The sequence below is a fragment of the Macrobrachium rosenbergii genome, chromosome 50 (assembly GCF_040412425.1).
Source record: "Macrobrachium rosenbergii isolate ZJJX-2024 chromosome 50, ASM4041242v1, whole genome shotgun sequence".
Taxonomy (NCBI): domain Eukaryota; kingdom Metazoa; phylum Arthropoda; class Malacostraca; order Decapoda; family Palaemonidae; genus Macrobrachium; species Macrobrachium rosenbergii.
In genome coordinates, this window is record NC_089790.1 from 11,624,969 (window position 1) to 11,647,500 (window position 22,532).

Genomic DNA, 22,532 nt, shown 5'->3' on the forward strand with positions numbered 1-22,532 from the left:
TTCGCCGAGTATCAAATGCTTTTGGTAGCGAATAAACACAGAGCGCAACCCACACTTATTTCGGCAAAGTAAACTCTCTCTCTCTCTCTCTCTCTCTCTCAGGAATCCCTTAATCCTGCTCGGGCCACTCGAAACGAGAAGTGCCAAGCTTTCCCATCTACTCTTATGCATTCGGAAGGAACCTTAAACGCCAGAAAGTATAAAAATATCCTGAGAATATTCCCAGAATAGCAAAGAACTTCCAAAACACAGCGGCCTTGGCACAGTATCATTATCATCCAACACTTTTGATGGCCAAATAAGTGCATCTTGCGGACGAGACTCATTGCTTCCAATCATCCTATTCGCGTGGGCCATGACCCTGATTTCGGTCAATAGAGAGGCCTTGAGGAGATAAGGGGAGAAGTGGCTGCAGCATTACATTTAATTCAGTTTAGGTTAGAGACTCCCTACCCAGAATATCTCGTGGACTGTAGCGTTTTTCTGCGCGTAAGCAATAGGCTGCAATAATTATGTGTATGTTTTACAATTATAAAACGTGCTACACAATCATAATGCATTGTTGAGCATGTATACAGGCCATTTGATATTATTATTATTATTATTATTATTATTATTATTATTATTATTATTATTATTATTATTATTATAATATCATTAAATTTTCTACCGTTATGCAATACGTTTTGCAATTATAATACGTGCTACATAATCATAATCCATTGTTGAGCATGCATACGTGAGGTTTGTAATTATTATTATTATTATTATTATTATTATTATTATTATTATTATTATTATTATTATTATTGTTGTTGTTGTTGTTGTTGTTGTTGTTGTTCGAAAATCTTACCATTATGGTGGTTTTCAAAATACTTATTCCTGGAGCTATTTTCTCTTCTATTTAATTTATTCTGTACTTGAAAAAGCTTTGCAGTACGTCTGTTGTAGTGTGCTTTCATCTCTTTGATAAATTCGACAAATCCGTTATCAGTTTTGTTTGTGAAATTCTAGATTGTCATTAATGATTATATAAAAATTAAACAAAATCTTTGTAAAATCAAGAACAGAACTTTTCGGTTAAAGTTCAACCACGAATATTGTAAAGTGGTCAGCATCATTCCTTTACATTTTCAATCCCAACTATCACGAAGCACAGGGGCAATAAAACTGACTGCAGTAAAACATTGTGAATGGCTTTCGAATATAATATCCTAATTGTTTCAGCAGAATATTGATACCCTGATTTCATATATTTTTAAACATTGCTTGATTTAGCACTTTTCGGCAAAACCTAAATACCCAATACACGTATCACTTAACACGGATGTACAAACGGATAATTTGGATACAATCTCTCTCTCTCTCTCTCTCTCTCTCTCTCTCTCTCTCTCTCTCTCTCTCTCTCTCTCTCTCTCTCTCTCCTGCCGGTGCGAGGAATCCCGCTGTTATATGCATCCTCCTTTAGCGTGGAAGAAATAAAGTCATGCCAATTCAGAACGATGACGTTATTATTCGTGAATTTCCATTCTCTCTCTCTCTCTCTCTCTCTCTCTCTCTCTCTCTCTCTCTCTCTCTCTCTCTCTCTCTCAAAGAATGGTAAAAATGAAAATGCGGATAAATGTGTAGGAGGATTGTAAATGATTAGGGAAATTATGGAAAATGTCAGGAAATGATATGGGAAAGGTATTTATGATTTTTTTTAGGATGGAGCTATTGCAGAGCTTCCATTATAATGCAAAGCAAAAAAGTTAATTATTCATGTAAATATGTATGCAAATCTCATTGCATTTGACGTGTTGCTCATAGTAAGTGTACACTTTCACCAAATATGACGCAGTATAAGAGGTGGTCGTTACCGCAAGTCATGACCTTTGTGACATTAGATGCCGTCTTGATGCCTTCATTCTTACTAACCTGGAGGTCAGTTGTGAGAGAGGTTTGTCTGCAGAAGTCTTCTTGGATTGTAATACATTTTTTATCTATATGTTAATTTATTAATTTATTTTTGTTTCAATAAGTGAGATCTCTGTATTTGCCGTTACTTCCTCTTCCTTCTTCCCAGTGAACGCCATATCCTTTGGAAGCTTGAATTTCGAGTCAGTGGCCCCTATGATGGGCTTGCTCCATATGAATAGGGTTCACCTTCTCCAAAAGAAAAATTAATATATGGCTACTCTCATTTTATTACATAGAGAATATTTTAGCTTCTGTACCCCTACCGTGAAAAATGATTAATATAAGAGGGTCATGACGGCATGTCCGTACCCAAGGGGCGTTACATAAGTTGCTGAAACTAGGACCATGACAGAGTACCTTCATTTTGCACGCTTATGCTCTCCTCGGTGGAGAGGGAGGTTGGCCCTGGGCTGAACGGGGGCTTCTCTAAAAATGTATATTTTCACTGAAAGGGCCGCTACACAGAGGCACTTAAAAATATATAGATACTCATTACATTTTATGTATATTATTATTAGTATTATTATACTGTTATTATTATTGCAGGAGGGAAAAAGACCTTTCGTTTTTCATAAAGTGAGTATTCTTTGCCGTTATTATTATTTTATCTTTGGCTCTTATATCTGACAACCTTGGTTATAAATCGCCACCTGGTGTGAGGGAGCTAAACATGGTATCTGGGATGAGTCAAAATTCACAAATAGCAAACAAAAAGATACTCCAGTCAATGAACTAAAACCTGACTGAACACAAAGGATGTTGAGCGCTGAACTGTTCTATTCATCCAGTTCTTTATCAGCTATTTCCGCCGAGGAACTTTTTTTTTTTATCCAGCTTATTTATTGCACGAGAAGTTGTATCGGTTTGTACAAAAATCTTACTTCACGATCAAATTTTGGGAGAGATCTAGATGTTGATAAGGGACCTCACAGGATGTTGGGGCTGAGTTACTCAGCCTTGGCTGATTTTTACCTTCTCCAAATGTTCATGCTTGTTTATGCATTGTGTTTGTGATTACTAGCAATAATTTGTCTAATTGTGACTTCACGTTTTGAGAAAATTGATACTGTGGTCGCGACCCTATTCTACCTTTCTACTTTCAATTCAGTTTTCTAGTATATATTATTATAAAGGGAGTGTGATATTAATTTTGATATTCACGCTATTATCCAACTTTGGCCAAAGATTCGTTCTCCATTTGCGGTCGTTAATTTGTTGTCGATCTCTTGGTGACAGGCATGTGAAAGTTGCCGACATGTGTTAATGACATGTTGTACTATAATGTAAACACACCCAGAGTTGGTGAACTGAAACAGGAACTAGAGGGTTGGTTTAATTACATGAAAATGAATAAAGCAAATATTACGGTTTCTTTCCACAGTGCTGTATTTGCCCTGGGTGTGTTATATTTTAATACAGTTCACTAGAATTTCGCAGAAGTAATAAAACAAATATTATGGTCTGTTTCAACAGTGCTATATTTCCCCTGAGTTATATTTTATTAAAATTCAGCAGAATTTCGCTTGACTTTGCCTTTAACGCAGTCACGTTAGTGTTGAAACGAAGCCAAGGTTCTTGGAGACTGCAACGCAATCTTCCTAATCGAGTGCGTAGGTTAGAATGATGAAATGATGTATGAGTCTGATGGGCGTTCAGGCAGTCATACTTATGTTTAGACGAGTTGCCACGCCCACAAGTCAGGTTACATCGGAATACAGGCAAATATGCTCATTATCACCATGCTGTCATACAAGTAAAATTGTGTCAATGAGCTTAAGTAGATTGATTTAGTTGGAGATGAGGATTTCGTTAGATGTGTATTTGACGCTTATCTGGTTGGAATGAAAGTGAGAATAAAGCGCTTTTTTATATGAAGAGGAACGGTTTAAAGTGTGGTAATGGATGTTATTTATACAACTGAGTTTGATCACAAAGGTGAGAAAGGCATACATAGAATAAGAAATGGGCTAAAGCTTGAGATACAAATTTTGAAGGAGTAGGTAGAATTCAAACGGACAGTAATTTGGTCAGCAGTCAGATGGTATAGACGTACAAGGAAAAGGAATGAATACAGAGTAATATATGGAATGATGACATGAAAGGTTTTGTATAGGAAAAAATGGAAAATATGTGAAGTGCGGCTGCATGGCAAACAAGAGTATCTGTCAGTTATGCTGGAGGATGGAGGTTATCAAGAAGACAGTGAAGAAGCTAAAATGAGAAGTAATGGTAATTCGGGTGTGAACGTATTGGTGTACCGTTGACATGCATGGAAAAACTTTTATTGGAAAAGTTAGGTAAATAAGCAGATACTGATGGCGGGAGAATGGTGTCGTTTCAGAAGAGCAAGTGGGTTTGTGTGAGGCAAAAAAAATAATGAGAAGTCTGAGATTCAAGGAAGAGCTATAAGTGGTGTGCTTGGTCCTTGAGAAAAACTTGAAAAGAATTTGTGGAACTGCTTTGCTTTTGAGGATATATGGAGAAGATAGTAACTCCTTGAGAACAGTAGCTTTAATACGAAAAATTAAGCCTCTGTTTAACATGTAGATGAGAGAGTGCTGGTTTAAAGATAAAATGGGATCCTATAAGAACTTGTTATTTCTCCGCGGATGCTAAATGATTTTATGGCATATATTTCGACGACGGCAATACGGTTGCTATAAACGTTAAGATTATTAGATGGAAAACGTCTTAAAGTTTAGGTTACATTTCTTATGCTTCTTAGTTTCGTTTTCAGGATGTGTGTTCTTTACTGAACTGAAAAGATACTTGAGAATTTCTGGATGTTCAAGGTAATATCGCTTGTGTTCTCGAGTACGGTTTTCAAGGAATGGTTACTTTGTTGAATTGAAGAGCTTTTCAAGGTAATAGTGGTTTCTGCTTGAATTCTTGATTACAGTTTTAAAAGAATTGTGTTGTATGTATACAGAACTTAGAAGCTGTGTGAGTTTGTGGGTACAGGCAGTTGTAGCCCACGATATTGTTTTTGGGATGTACCCTCAAAAGTAGAAAAGCTTAATGAAATTTTGAATGTGATCATTTGAGGTCGTCAGTACTTATAATCAGTAGAATTTCTCCATACAGATTCCAATATATGGCCACAATATTGAGCTGGAAAGTATCTCGTCTTTGTGCCGTATTTTGTCAGAATTAGCATCTGTTATTTCCTAACCTGTAGCGTCTTTATAGAACTAAAAAACTTCTCGTGTCTCTCCCTATCCTCGTTTGAATCTTTAAGTACAGTTCCAGGCTGTTGAGCTGGAAAGCTGAGTCTGAGATTTGTGGCCACGCTCTTTGGAATTCTGGAGTGTAGTTTCCAGGGGTGAGGATTCTTTATCGAGCCTCGCAGTCAACTTTTAACGTCTTTAGCAAGTTTGCATGAAGATGTCTCGCACGCCGTCCGAATAAAGTCCTCGGGATACACCTTGTTTGCCGACTCTTCGGGAACGATGTAATACTTCGGAAGGCTTACGGGGAAGCGATCGTGGGGGCCTTCTTTGACGTTATTTCCCTTCTCTATGGTACGATTATCGTAATCTTCTTAACGCAAAAAAGAACTTTTATTTGTCTTGGCTTCGGTTACTTCGATTGTGGTGTTGGAATAATGATAATGGTTGATATTATTTTTATTGTTATTATTATTATTATTATTATTGAAAACAATTGCTGTTTCAGTAATATTGTCCTATGAAAAAAGGCTGACTAATATTACCATATTAAATTATTATTATTATTATTATTATTATTATTATTATTATTATTATTATTATTGAAAACAATTGCTGTTTCAGTAACATTGCCCTAAAAAGGGGGACACCTACTACATTATTATTATTATTATTATTATTATTATAATTATTATTATTATTATTATTATTATTATTATTGAAAACAATTGCTATTTCGGTAACACTGCTCTAAAAAGGAGAACCCTTCGATATATATATATATATATATATATATATATATATATATATATATATATATATATATATTTTTTTTTTTTTTTTTTTTTTTTTTTTTTTTTTTTTTTTTTTTTGAGGTTAGTGACAGTTCCTGTGACTGAAAAGCACAACTTTTAACTGAGAACAAGTTCAAAAAAGAAGAGCAATTATAAGAGCTGTAAATTCTAGTGTCATTTCCGTGTCACGCCCAAATAGAAATATTAGCATTCAAATCGCAGAAAAGAATAACGAATCGGAATGATGTTAATCCTCAGAGAAGAACTTTTTCAAACATTAAAGTCTCGAAAAGGAATCTCATCTTTTGCCCACTTCGGAATGGCGTATCTATTTTAGTAAAAAGATACTAATGCGTTTTTAAGTGGTTTATAACCATGTATAAAGTAACTTTTCATCTCCAATATTCATATAAATACTGTATATCATGAACGTTCCCCCCCCCAATACAGCATGTACCTTTAGTTTGTAGCAAAGATATTATTCAATCGTTCATTAGATTCTGATTCTTACAAGGTATATGGTCATCTCTGGTACTTGCTGTTAAGACCAAGACATTCTAAAAATTTTTAAGAATCGTAATTTTAATGTGATTTTAACCCTGGGTGCTAAAATAACATAAGCGAAAGAAGTAAAAAAAGTAAGTAAAAGCAATCAGTGGAAAGAAAATTATAGGTGAAATAAAGTGGAGCAGTCTGAAATTAAGAGTATAGTGATTTTGATGAATTATGTTTGTATCATTGGAAATATTAAATAGTAACTCAAAAGTTTAACGTTGTAATGTTAAGAAGACAACTTTGTTTTGACGGATATTGTCAACTCAGTCTCTCTCTCTCTCTCTCTCTCTCTCTCTCTCTCTCTCTCTCTCTCTCTCTCTCTCTCTCTCTCTCCCCCGCAGATCGAGACCCCAAAGATAAATGGGTCTTCGAATACTTTCCGTAGTGTCAGACTGGCCTTGAGCTAACGGCCCCCCACTCGGAGTCTTGTCAAAATAAGTATAAAACAGGGGGAAAGTTTTACAAGATCGCGAATTTTGTCATTCTACCTTGAGGCCCTTGTCACGAAACATCTCTTGAAGTCTTATTCGACACCAAAAAGAACTTGCAGTAAAAAAAGAAGGCAGACTCGGATATTATTTTTCAAGTCGGAAGAATGTCTTACAGCCCTGTCCGGTCTATCGTTAATCTCTCTCTCTCTCTCGGCTAAATTCATCAGTGTCTAGACTGACGGAACAACTAGTTGTCAAGAGACACGAAGGCAGTGTCGCGTGTCTTTGGAATTTTTCATATTATTTATTACCAAGTGTCTCCTGAGCTCTCATATATGTCCTTTCTGCGTCGTTGAAAGCTTTTATTGCCAGTTTTGTTTTACATGCATAATTTTTTTCCCCACTTTTGGGACACTAAGCCTGCTTTTGGAATTTTATAAATGTTTCCACACGGGTCACCCCTTTTCCCTCGAAACCTTTTTGTGTATTATCACTTTTCAGCGCTTATCAGGTTTTAGAAATTGTCGTCTTGAAAAATTCCTTAACATCATTTGTTCCATTCTGTCAGATAGCAGACAGAGGAACCTATGGCGAACCATGATGTTTTCTATTATTCTGGATTTTGTATAGAATAGTAAACTCAGTTGAATTATTTACTGTGTCCAGTTCTGTGTGATTGCGTTGGAGAAAAAAAAAGAATTTACCAGCTCGGTCAATTATTTAAAACTATGCACAAAGGGTTTGCTGTATACAACGTAGGAATTGTCCTCAGTACATGTTGGTGCTAAAGCTACCTTAATATTACCCATAAGTTAATATTAAATATTAGTATAGTGCTGTCCCATGGATACTGAAGCATCTTTGTGGTTTCAGATGGCTTTGATGCTGAGTTCAGTGACTGACTTTGCTTATGCGTTGCTGATGAGAATGGCTGGTGTACCCTGAATGTTAGTCTTTTACTTTCCACCAGCTTATGAGAAAGAACTCATAGCTCAGGTATTTGCTCCTAACATGGTCCTGCCACGGTTGAGGCCAGTGTATGTGTGTGCATTGGAACTGATGGCTATTTTATCATTATGATTGATATCTCAGTAAATTGGTGTAATCCCAGTGTTAGAAATTAAAAAAATTCTTCATGGCTGGAGTTTCGCGTTGGCATTGTGTTATCCTGGTATATATATATATATATATATATATATATATATATATATATATATATATATATATATATATATATATATATATATATATATATATATATATATATATATATATATATATATATATATATATATATATATATATATATATATATATATATATATATATATGTGTGTGTGTTGTGTGTGTTTGTGTGCTCACCCGTTAAGCGATTTTCCTAACAAGAGGTTCTAGAGAAAAGCAAGGAAGTAATCACCACCTCATACATACTAGACCTGCTTAATCGATATATAATTTGTGTTTTTTGTACATTTTGTTTTGGAGAAAGTAAGTAAAAATTTGCTAGTTAAATTCCACTCGTCACATGAAAACCAAGCTAAAATCTCGGTTGTTAATCATTTTTTCTAAATTTAGTCTCCTAATTATTTTTGAATCGTCATTCCACGTTTGATAGCATTCAGTAACCCTAACTTTTGTTTTTATAGTCATTATCAAGTAAGTTAAAAGTGTCGACCAAATCAAAAAGTTTCATTCCAATACACTTGACTTCTCAATTTCAGTGTGATAAAAGACTCAGTTGAACACTGTCATATATCCTCGCCCTTCCTTTTCCATTTTTTTCTCTTTTCTCTTCATACCTCCATCGCTTTATTTATAACCAGTTTTATTTGTTGTTCGCAACGTGTTTCCAGCGACGCCAAGAGAATGGCAGCCGCCTGCACACGGCAATAATGCAGTGAAACCATAAACACGCGAATATATATTTCCGAATACTGTTCGAGCTGTTTGCTGTAATCAGATTAATAAATCAGTAATTGAATTCGCAGGAAATATTCCATAACGTTTAAAACGGCTAATGCATTTGCCTTAAAACTGCTTGATTGTTTGAGTGGCGAAATATATTAGCAAAATTCGGCCTGGCTTTTTGGCGCGTAATCAAATGAACGATCGCAAATGTATGACACCAGGAGAGATTACAGAGGAAGGCACAGGGAGCGGAGAGAGGGGAATAATGGAAGCAACAACATTTCCATCCCCTTTGATACGCGTATTGGATGCAGCATGGCGCCGGAATGGACGACCCTTGTCTTTTGAGTGTTATGCCATTCAGATGTTATCAGCACATGCGTTTGTATCAGTCAGGCAAACGAGTGCGTGCTTGCTTCCGTCTTTTATTTGCAAGCAGTTGTTTCGTTTTGTGCATGGTTTTCCGTCTGGAGACACTGGTTCGAAAATGTATGTGAAAATCGCGTTGTATGTAGGCTTCGAATGTCGAATGAATTTAAGATATTTCTTCTTAAATACGGCTATAAGTATCTCAACTCACCTCTCCCAGTCATATCATGTAAATATAAGTTTATAAATATATATGTTAAATATATTTTTTGTGGTATCTTTGACTCTACGCATTTTAGCAGACAGATATACTTGCAGTAGACACTGGTAATATTTTATTTTCCACTACTGCAGTGTTAGAATGCAAAGCTCGCAATAATAAGGTCCGTCGTTCGCGCCATCAGTCGACTAAGTTGTGAATTGCTACCAGCGAAAGCTGGTGGGAGTCAAGACAAGGGACTTACAGTAAACGTCAGCATTCAAAGAGAGCAACTGACAGCAATACTGCTGTACCGGCAGCAGTGTTACGGAACATGCAGTACTTCACTAAATTAATCTGCTCACTAGGAGACACTCATTGATAATATTTATTCTGGAAATATTATAACAGAAAACTCAATATCTCTGTAGGAATGGTAAAAATAGAAGCGTAGAGGCAATCAATTACCCAGTTGACATGCAGCAAAGAAATGATTAACAGACACCAGTGAGCTAGTGTGTCACCTAGGAAATCCCTGGTAAACCGTCGGATATGAATTGTTGTTCTTTATTGCATGCTATCGATTATCCTAGCTAAACTGTTTCTTCTGCTGCGACCCTTCTACTGCAGAAAAAAATAGGGTAGTTACAGGAAAAATATCGGTTTTACAGGAATGTACACATTGTCTGTAATTTAGCACTCGCTTAGATTACATAATTCCAACGAAAAGCAAAACCTGTGCATACAAAAGAAAATAATAATAATAATAATAATAATAATAATAATAATAATAATAATAATACTAATAATAATAATAATAATAATGACGACAGTGTTTTTGCCATCAGTATTTTCAAGTACGAATACTCGTAATGAAAAAGGCACAATAAGTCTTGCAAGGAATGATTACATTCAAGTTTCAACCCCAACCGGACTTTTTCCCCTTTTCAGTAATACTCTAGGTTGAGGAGATCAACTACATTTGCTGTATCTGGGTTGTCATAGGTAGCCTGAGTGGGTAACCTCACTCCGGGTAGTGACCATGCAACCGTTGATCCTAATTCATTGGGCTGTGCTGCGCACTGTTGGTTTTTCTTTCACTTTTTTTATTTACTGAAGTACGATCAAACTGTTTCTTTAGCTTATTTTTTTCATGGGTGACAATCACGGAATTTTTTGCTCCTGTCTCCACACTCCTTCTTCTTATTCATGTATGGCTCTTCAGTTAAATCGAAACTAAATTTAGGTACCATCGTTTTTATTTATTCCATATAGAATACATGCTGAAAAAGCACGTTAAAAGAAGAAGAAGATGAATGGTCATAAGCAAGTTTAAGAGCTGTGTCATTACATACGTATATATATATATATATATATATATATATATATATATATATATATATATATATATATATATATATATATATATATATATATATATATATATATATATACTGTATATATATGTGTGTGTTGTGTTTTGGATTTTCCCCTAGACGAGCCATCTCAAGAAAGGATTGTCTGTTCATATTAACAGAAGAAGCATAATAGGATTTAGGGGAACTGTCAAAACCTTGCTTACCTCACCTATATATATATATATATATATATATATATATATATATATATATATATATATATATATATATATATATATATATATATTATATATGTGTGTGTGTGTGTGTGTGTGTGTATGTATAACATATAATATGTATATATATATATACACACACACGCACACACGGTGGATTGAAACAATACTATTATCGCTTTTGCGTCCGACCGTGACCTTTGGAAATGAAATCCATCTCGGTCACATTCTCTCGTGTACGTTTTCTCTCCTTTTTTACTGATATCCCAGACTCTAAACATATCCTGCATTTTCTTGGCAGTTATATTTACCATTTCCTTATAATTCTTTAAATATACAGCTTCCTGCTCCTTCTCTCCCATTTCGAAAATACTTTGCTTCCAGTATAGTGAGTGGTTTTTTATTTTCATTTTTTAATTTTTTTTTTTCTTTTTGTCTCGCAGATATTTATGATGTCCTTTTTCCGTATCATATTTATAGGTCTTGTAGTCGGCTACTTCATACGTATCCGTTTCTCTGTCTTCCTGAAGTCTAATGGTCTCTCATGTGTGTGTGTCGTTTCTTGACTTGCTATCTTATACTATTTTTATTAAGCCCGTTTGCTGTGCCATACTATTTTTTATTACGTCCCGTTTGTTAAATCTTATACTATTTTATGATGCAACATTAGATATCTTATACTATTTTTATTACGCCACGCTTGCTACGTTATGCTATTTTTATGATTCAACATTAGCTATCTCATACTATTTGTATTACGCGACGTTTGCTTTGTTATGCTATTTTTATGATGAAACATTGGCTATCTTATACTATTTTTATTACGCCACGTTTGCTATGTTATACTATTTTTATGATGCAACATTAGCTTTCTTATGCTATTTTTATTACGCCATTTTGCAATGTTATGTTTTATGATTCAGCATTAGCTGTCTTATACTATTTGTGTTGCGCCACGTTTGCTATGTTATACTATTTTTATGATGCAACATTAGCTATCTTATACTATTTTTATTACGCCACTGTTTATTATTTTTTTTATTAATATTTTATTGGTACGCCACGTTTGCTATGTTATGCTGTTTTTATGATGCAATATTGGCTCTCTTATACCATTGTTATTACGCCACGTTTGCTATGTTATACTATTTTTATGATGCAACATTAGCTATCTTATACTATTTTTATTACGCTACGTTTGCTATGTTATGCTGTTTTTATGATGCAATATTGGCTGTCTTATACTATTTTTATTACGTCACGTTTGCTATGTTATACAATTTTTATGATGCAACATTAGTTGTCGCATACTATTTTTATTACGCCACGTTTGCTTTGTTATACTATTTTTAAGACGCAACATTAGCTATCTTATGCTGTTTGTATTACGCCACGTCTGCTATGTTATACTGTTTTTATGATGCAACATTGGCTATCGTATACTCTTTTTATTACGCCACGTTTGCTATGCTATGCTATTTTTATGATGCAACATTTACCTATCATATACTATTTTTATTACGCCACGTTTCCATGTTATGATGGTTTTATGATGAAATATTGACTGTCTTATACTATTTGTATTACGCCACGTTTGCTATCTTATACTACTTTTATGACGCCACATCCTCCCATACTCTGCCACCTCACAATTAAATACGGCATACTTAGCCACCTCACATTTTGCCGTTCCGTCCCTATCCCGGCTCCTTTCCGGTACGAACCGATCTGTTAAGGGCCGCGATGCTGTGGTGGAGCTGCATACAACTATATCAGCGATTATTTCTCTTCGCATCTAACCACAGTCTGGGGATTATTTCCGGATTATTTCCGGGTTATTTAACGGCACGCGCGCCTTCCCGTCGTCAAGGACAATGAGCCTCTGTGTTAAAAGTCTTTGTCGCTGGCTTTTTGCTCTGGTGGTTTTTTTTTATTTTTTTTATTTTGGGATGTTACACGATTCAGATTTTGGTTTTTAAAGCACCAGTGTTTTTGGTATTTAAAGTTTATACCCATACACACACACACATATATATATTATATATATATGTGTGTCAGCTTTTTGCTCTGATGTTTTTTAGGATGTTACACGATTCAGATTTTGGTTTTTAAGGCACTGGTGTTTTTGGCATGTATGTTTATACCCATACACAAATACACACACATATGTATGCATACATCTACTGTAAATGATATATGTACATATATAAAAATATATATATATATATATATATATAAAGATATATATATATATATATATATATATATATATATATATATATATATATATACATACATAAATATACACACGCACATATATATATGTATATATATGTCTTGACAGTCTGTTGGTAAAGTCGTCACCGTTGTCGGCTGGTCCCACTATCGGGAGTTCGAGTCTCCCTGGTGACGAATTGATTATCATTGATTAATTACCGTTCGATGTTATTCCCGAAGGTGATTGAGTTGGACAGTAAACGATCGTTGTAGCTGAATGTTTCTGAATATAAAAATGTATATATGTATGTATGTATGTATACACACACACATATATATATATATATATATATACATATACATAAACATATACATATACATATACATACATACATTACCCTTCCTACATAAATCAATGCATCACACAAGTATACCGTTATACAGTTTTCATTTCTGTTTAATGCGATAGATAATCTAGTGTTTTATTTCTGCTTCAAGAAAATACCACCTCCTCTCATTATAGACCAATCACCTCCATTCTTGCTCTGTAAAATGTTGTGATGCCGATTACGGCCCAGAAGAAAAAGTGAACTAAATTTAGCTAGGACAGAATTTTTCGACTCCAGTCTTGCGCCTAAAATAGGCTCTGTTATGTGGAATGTGAATCGGTTGCTGGGTTTTATTGGCTTTTGTCAGGCATTTCCGTACAATTAGTAATGGTAATGAATTGTGAAAAATTGAAATCGATAAAATTGAATGGAGAGTTTAATTTCTAGAGAAATATTTGACAAAACAGAAGAAAAGAATGTGAGTGTGTGTGTGTATATATATATATATATATATATATATATATATATATATATATATATTTATATATATATATATATATATATATATATATATATTTATATATATATGTATGTATATATATATATATATATATATATATATATATATATATATATATATATATATATATATATATATATATATATATTGATAGTTTGACAGTGACTATTTTAATAACCACAGTGCCGTCCTCTCGATCCCTTCTTGCATTGGAAATGAAGAAAGAAATGAAGATATTCTAATGCCCAGGCGAGATTCGAACTCGTATCTGGGGAAGCAGAATGAGGTAACGCCAACTACCTGGGCCACCTAGAAAGGTATGAATCCACTCTCGCTTATATGTCATATGCCAAATTCAGCTATTCAGATACATTTACTAAAGTTGGAATAGATCCATCCACCTTTACCATCATAACCAAGTGTTTAACCATCATATATATATATATATGTTCAATCGTTTATATATATATTATATATATATATACACTCAAATATGAGGATAAATGATACTATAGTTTATAATATAATTTATATATATATATATATATATATATATATATATATATATATATATAAATTATATTATATACTATAGTGTATCTACTAAAAAGAGAAAGAGAAAGATCAGAATATGAGAAAAACTAGAGATCCCACATACTCTCAAAACTCCAGGCGAATCGTAAAAACAAGAGAGAGAGAGAGAGAGAGAGAGAGAGAGAGAGAGAGAATCAGAAACCAAAGTGGTAATTAATGATAAAAGCTGTGCCAAACTCGAGCCCCGCCGCATCGGACATTCTTTGGCATCGAATTCTGATACTTACTGACCTAATAAATATTGAATCTGATTCGAACCCTTATTACATAATGGAACCTACTTCGTTTTTACTCGAAAACGAACCTCATTGAGAGTTAGCGGAGCGCTTCATTTCACCCTCCAGGGTCTGAATCGGTTCAAAAGAAACCGTAAGTTTCTTTTGATGAGTTGAATGACCTTGGATTCTTTCCTGTGTTCCCACCCAAATGAATTTAACCTCCTCCGATGCGCTCTCGACCTTTTCTATCTTCAGAGATGTGCTTCGCTCCTTTTAATGGCTTCCGTCGTTAACTATCAACATAACTCACTTTTTTTAAATGCGTTTATATATATATATATATATATTTTATATATTTATATATATATATATATATATATATATATATATATATATATATATATATATATTATATATATGCAGTATATATATATATATATATATATCTATTTATCTATCTATATCTATATATATATATATATATATATATATATATATGTATGTATGTATGTATGTATGTATATAATTTATGGTTGCACAAATTTATACATACATTATTTTTCTCTAATTCGTAATTTATACTTTCGACTATGTATATACGTACATGCATAATAACACATTCATTTCAGTATTTTGCTCTAATTCGTGATTTATACATACGAGTATGTGTATACGTACATGCATACATAACGCACATTCATTTCAGTATTTTGCTCTAATTCGTGATTTATTCATTCGAGTATGTGTATACGTACATGCATACATAAAACACAATCCTTTCAGTATTTTGCTCTAATTCGTGATTTATACATTCGAGTATGTCTATACACGTACATGCATACATAACACACATTCATTTCAGTATTTTGAATTACGGCTATTCATATTCAACTCTATTGAGCAGGGGAATTCGTAATGGGTGCAAGTAATATACTACATGCATTGCTTCATTAATTGCTTTCTATTAATATATAAGTATGTTTATGTATATATATATATATATATATATATATATATATATATATATATATATATATATATATATATATTTATATATGTTTGGATATATAATGTAAATATATATACACATACACACACACACACATATATATATATACATATATGTGTGTGTGTGTGTGTTACGTTTGGTAAATTCATTCAACTGCAGGCAGTTACATGCACACGCGCACTTGCAACTTAGACATAACACGAACGTAAATTTACAGTGTATGCTTGTATATATAAGTCACAGTGATAAACATGAAAAGTAATTCTGAAATGGCGTCGGTAGAGTCGAAAGTTTGTGAGAAATATCCCGTATATTATGTTTCTTTATTATCGGCTTATCTCTTGTGCATACCGCGCACACCGTAGTGAATATTAACTAAAGCAACTTTAGATAAATCTGGCTAATATATGATTATGTAAACATGCGTGTATCTTCACAGATAAGAGGGCATGCATTTTGCTTATGATTCACAACTTATACACGAAGAAAGGCTGATATAATGTGAATATTCCGTTCCTGTAATTATGAATTGTTCAGTTGTAAACACGAAAACCCATAATATTTTTCCGTCAAAGATTTGGATTTTCAGAAGATATCCTGATTGCATGAGGAATACACATATTTTTTCCCAGGTTTCCTTTCATGAAAGTTCTTAGAGCAAATGTATTTTTGTGGATTTCTAAACATATCTTGCACAAATGGTCATTAGACATATTATTGTGGATAAGATAATCTGCTGCAATGTTGCTCGTTGTATTCAAAATGTAAAGATAAATCATATATATATATATATATATATATATATATATATATATATATATATATATATATATATATATATATATATATATATATATATAAAACACACCTTATAAGCACACAGAGATCAGACAGGGAAATAGCATGCTTGCATATGAAACATTAACAATTTTTCTGCTGTGCGTTCATTGTTGAAGATATATTACATATATTCTTATCAGGTGCATTCATCTTCTTCAGTTATATTTTAACTTGAATTGCAAAACAAAGCGTAGAAAAATAATATTTTAAAAGTATACTCATACCATTCATAGACCATACTTTACTAAAAATCTGAAGATAATAGATTATCAACTCAAGTATTTTATTTTGATGCGTAGCACTTTGCAAAGCAGTTTTTCTTTTGTCCATAGATGTTAACTACAGAATATAATGACATTCGGTAGTGAATGAAAACATTAGTAACAGTAGTTACGACTTCTGAATAAATATTTCTTGATATTATACAATTCAACAGTTTTAATGACAACAAATTGATTTTGACGTTCCTGCGTTATTCGCAAACATTATTCACAAACGTAAGTTTTAACGCTTAATTGGATGTCTATACATTTCAGGTTATTCAGTGCATCTTCTTTCGTTTATAAAAGCATTTTCCAGTTAGTTTTTCGTATTTCCGTTTTTCATTTTCATTTAATTTTCTTAGAAATCAAAATTGCTTCCATGCTATTGTTACAGTAATGAGTAACTACGCATTTCAACACCTTTTCTGTCACGGTGATATATATTGCTTAACAGTATTTTACAGTAAACAAAACTAACTTTATTCAGCAGTAAAAATTCAAATGAGTAAGCATTTCCTGAATAGCCTCACAACATTCCCTAAACAGAGATGAACAAATGAATGATCAACATACGATATTGCAGGCGCAAAAATCAAGGAGATTAATTAAGGTTATGATTCTTAGCAGTAAATCCAATTCACTGAGAGAGTTCAGCCACAGTAATCATGTCAAAACAGCCTCGAGTTCATTTGTTCAACACTCCATTTCTCTGCCCGCGTACGAGTGTCTCCAGGCCCAGTCAGGGATACGCGAGTTTAGGGACACTACAACCTTCCGCGTCCGAAGTTGAAGACTTACTGCCAATGATAGTGATTTCCAAGCCCCTCCATCTCGACCCGGAACCCAACCCCTTCAGCGCTTCGGGACCGCCCGCCGACTCTCTCTCTCTCTCTCTCTCTCTCTCTCTCTCTCTCTCTCTCTCTCTCTCTCTCACATAAGCACACACAAATATTATTACTCACGCACGCGCGCACACTCATATCACAACACGCACATATGGATGTGCTTGAAAATACACGGACACAAACATACACACACATGTGTATATATATATATAAAAATAAATAAAAACAAATATTTTATATATATATATATATATATATATATATATATATATATATATATATATATATATATATATATATATATATATATATATATATAATCCTAGCGTCACCAGTGAGAGAACCAACATCAGTAACACGGGGTCTTGGGAAACTTTGGATTGTTTCGTGATAATTCCATTTTGCCCCTTTTGATCTAAGCTGTGAAATATTCATCTGGTAGTTAATCGACCGTGGTTAGGGAATTGCATGGCGTGGCGCTAGCATCGTCATCCCAAAAATCTTGGTGGAAACTGCACTGGAATTAAATAAGGACTGTATGTTAATATAGTCCCCATTCGATGGTTGTGAATCCATTGGTTAGAGGAAGTACTCCCTTAATGGCATATCAGCTTTTTCCGTGAAGGCCACGTGCAGTCACACTTGTTACTTCTGTAGAATACCGAGAAATGAAACTAGAACATTATCACTACTGCCTGGTGTGGGAGTCACCAACTGGCGGGAGCATGTGTCTAATCTCCTGTACATGTGCTCACGTTGTAAAAATTGAGAGAAGATACCAAACTCTAAGGAGTGGAGTTTTTAATGTGTTTTTGTAGTACAAAAGAGAAGAAATCATTGGTGAAAGACTCTTTTTTTAAGGAGAGAAAGCTATGGGACTTCGCGAGACAAAAGTAAAAGAATTGAATGTACAGAATTGGAAGTGGCTAAGACATCTGGGGCCTGGGATGGCTGAAAGGTGAAAAGCAAAAGAACGGGCCATGCTTGTTGTTTTGAATGATGTCGGTATTGGTAATAATGTATTAATATTTGTACTATGATAGTAGATATATACGGTTTAGAAATGAGGAATACCGAAAGAGGAAGTGGTCGCTTTTGGGAGAATTTCGATCTATCTCTTGTCAGGTGTGGACGACAAGAAAAAGGATTGTTATACTGGGTGATTTGAATGTAAAGATGGGTGATAAAGTGACGGTTTAGTTTGTGTGTATGGGTGTCATGAATGATTGAGAATGGAGAGTACCTTGTGGGAATGTGTTCCAAGAGGGTCTTGATTGTTGGAAATATGTTGGTGCCAAAATGATTGACTTGATGGTCCTTAGGGGATGGTGTTATTTTCCTGTAAATTCCCGAACGTTTGTTTCATCTAGTATTCATGTCAACAGGATCAGATAGATAATGCTTGTTACTATATTCCCGTGTTACATTTTGCAGAAAAATTGAATGACAAGGTGAATGTCATTGGTTTTTCAGTAAAGATGTTTGGCTTGATGAATAACGGTATTATTTGCCGATTGTTTGTACCATATAGTGAGAAAAAAAACCATAGGACAATAGGTTGTGTGGTCTGGGTTATATGTTCCTGATTAAAAGAAAACCTTAACCACCAAATGATAGAAGACATTGCTCTTTAAATCAAGAGTAGGCCAGAAATCCTTAAAAAAAAGATAGCCATTGCATTAAAATCTGAATTCCCTAATGGAGAATAGGAAGAAAATGGTCTTGGCCTCATATTTGTGTTTGAAGTTTCAAATTAAACTTAAGAATAATACATTGAGGGACAGAAGAATAAAAAAAAAAACTCAAGGACAGAGTGATGACGCAGATATGTTTATGCCATATGTTTATGTCACCCTTCTGAAGTAAAAAAAAACTGGGGAGAACAAACGATGGCGAGGGAGAATATGTGTACGTTTGCTGTGAGTTTTTGTCACACGTTTTAGATCACTAAACAATAAAATTGATGGCAAAAAGTGGTACATGGGGGTATTTGTCATGCATGGTATTCGTATCAAATATTCCAGATGAAAAACGAAAAAAAGAAATGAATGACCGAACAGTGAAAAAATGCGAGATGGCAATGTTTCTTTCTGTTTTTGCCACATTCCTGAAAGTAAAAAAAAAAAATAGAAGACTGGGACATGGTGTTTACCATTCAGTCTTGTTGGCGTTCGTTTCTTTGGCTAGGAGAATAAATATTTGGCAAGTTTCCTCTTAAAACAAAAGCTGTAAATCTTTATGAATTTGTTAATCATTCAGCAACTCAAATGTTTTAAATGGTACTTTAATCAAAATATTTTTTACTTCATAGATACTATCATTTTGGAAGATTTCAATTTAGCAAACAGTTCATAAAATGGAAAGATAGTGCTATTTTGTAAGATACCTGCAGTCTGTTTTGATGTATGAAGTCTTTTGCTATTATTTGAAAACACTTGCATGTTCGTACTGCACTTGATTCACTAGAGATAACTGCATCTCTGGATAGGTAAATTTTGTTACCCAAATGAATGAACCGTGATGATCCAAGCCTCAGTTGGACACATGCAAATATGCAATGGAGTCTTTTGGAGCGATCCATCACAGGCACCCCTTTCAAAAGTACGATGCCGTTGTTGTAATGATGCACTAGAACAATGACTTTGCGCCTGTATTTAGATATATATTGACAGTGACCTTCTCCTTTCATGGTTCATGACCAGGATGAAACATCTCGCACTCCATAATATCAGGAAAGACAATCGTAATGAAAGGGAGAGTGAAGTAGATAATTAGCAGATTTAGAGGCTGGAACCTAACAAAGAATGTCTCAATTTGAAGAATTTGAACTGGCAAGTTCTGTCACCTTTGACCCTGATTGTGGTCATGGTTTGGCAAAGGTTCAGAATGAAAGATTTATTTTAAGCATAGATACACACCGTCTTTGGATAGCAAATCATGACTGCAGGGGTAATGTTTATATTACAGGAATTATAAGGCGGTGAGAAAAAGTGACAAAAACACTGAAATCCCTAGATAATATATAGCTTAATTATCAATATTAAGCTATATATTAAGTTATATAAGTACCGTTGCGATCAGAACGATAAATGTTCATTATAATCAATTCGGTCTGAACGTTAGGAACCTCAGCGGAATACATTTATAGTGATAGACTCTGGGCTACAATAGTAACGGTTCACTGGACAAGGACAGCAACTTGGATCTTTTCCAAGAACTGATAAATTTTAAAACTGAGAAATATTTCATTACTCACAAATTCACTGTTTATTCATTTAACAGGAAAATACTTGTGGTCATTGAGTTATTAATGTAATAATGATTAAACTCTCGAATTAAAAGTATCATGACGTTTGGGCCAAGGTAATTATAATATGTCGGATTTTTAAGACTTCTTTTTTTCTGCTTTGTCAGAGATTCGTGTTTCTTTTGAAATATTTCACCCTTACCCATTTTACTTGTAAATTTTGTTGAATATTAAATTAATTTCTACAAGGAGGTGAAAATTCTGGAATGGTCATTTATCAAAGGCAGTTAATGGAAGTCAGTCCTGCAAAAGAATAAAGAGGCTTGATGAAGAGTAACCAGTTTTAGATAAGAAAAATGTCGTCAGACATAGAACTAAATAATAAAGTCGTTGGTTTTAAAGAAAGGGTTGAGAATTGACCTGATGATTAGTCAGCAAATAATGGAAGTTAATTAACTAATTTGCATCACCAAACACCTGCGTTCTTATGTGAAGGCCAGCATAGACAGCCGCCCCCCCCCCCAGAAAAAAAAAGGCTGAAGGAAAATGTGAGAAGAAAAGACTTGTTCCCAGCTCTGGAGGAGAAACGCGCTACCCATTTTGAATTTTAGTAGAGGAAGCGTCAGGAATAGGAAATAGAAGTAGAAAACAAGTAGTAATTCTAGTATACCATGAGAAACTTCAAGATCATCAAGTTTCAGTGGTATTTAGGAAAACAACCCGACCCATCGTGAATGATCTTGCCCTCCATTATTCCATCATTTGAGCAACATCGAGGTAGATTGTTGAATGTTTCAAGATAATGAACTAAATATATATGTGACATGCTGATTATCTTTCTTTACACAGTAACCTAGTGCTTATCACAGAACCGAAAACAAAATCATACTCAGTATCAACATATGAAAGAAACCACGTTAAGAAGAAACAACGATGAAACTAATTGTGTTTGACTACAAATATCTTTAATCCTAAACGTTCCTTAGATAATCAGTAGGCTCAGTGGTAAAAGTGAGTTGTACAATGGACCACTTTGTCATAATCCAACTTTAGTTAAGAGAACGATGAAAACTTATGAACACTGCTAAAGTAGATCCGTCTCATGAAGAAATACGGAAACACTGTCGACAAGAAATCTTCTGGAACATGAATTACAGTTCCCGTTACTGCAGAAAATATGTTTATTAACTAGGCAAGATCATTTGGCGTGGTATTGCTCAAAATGCTCGCAAAGTTGACTTAGCTATCTGGAAAAGTTTATTTGCATATTTTTTATGATTCCAGATACGCATTAAATAATGAATACTGAAGCAGTTTGTAGTAAAGTATAAAAGACTTTTTTTCTTATAAAAAGAAAATACATATCACTGAAGATCATCACTGACTTGCTTTTCTACAAAATGTAATTTACCTCTTCCATCTTTCAGGCGCATTATTTATTTAGCTGGATTTTCTGCATTGGAAATAAACTTTG

The 22,532-nt window shown here is 34.0% G+C and overlaps 2 protein-coding genes across 2 annotated transcripts in view; one reads left to right on the top strand and one right to left on the bottom strand.

The window, feature by feature from the left end:
- The window catches only part of LOC136832600 (uncharacterized), a 272,488-nt gene extending 254,723 nt beyond the window's left edge, over positions 1-17,765 (bottom strand). The window contains exon 1 of the mRNA XM_067093781.1: positions 17,540-17,765. The gene's annotated coding sequence lies outside the window, so the exon portion shown is untranslated. The remainder of the gene's footprint in view (positions 1-17,539) is intronic.
- The window catches only part of LOC136832599 (serine/threonine-protein phosphatase 6 regulatory ankyrin repeat subunit B-like), a 713,268-nt gene that overhangs the window by 488,557 nt on the left and 202,179 nt on the right, over positions 1-22,532 (top strand). The gene's annotated exons all lie outside the window — the stretch shown is intronic.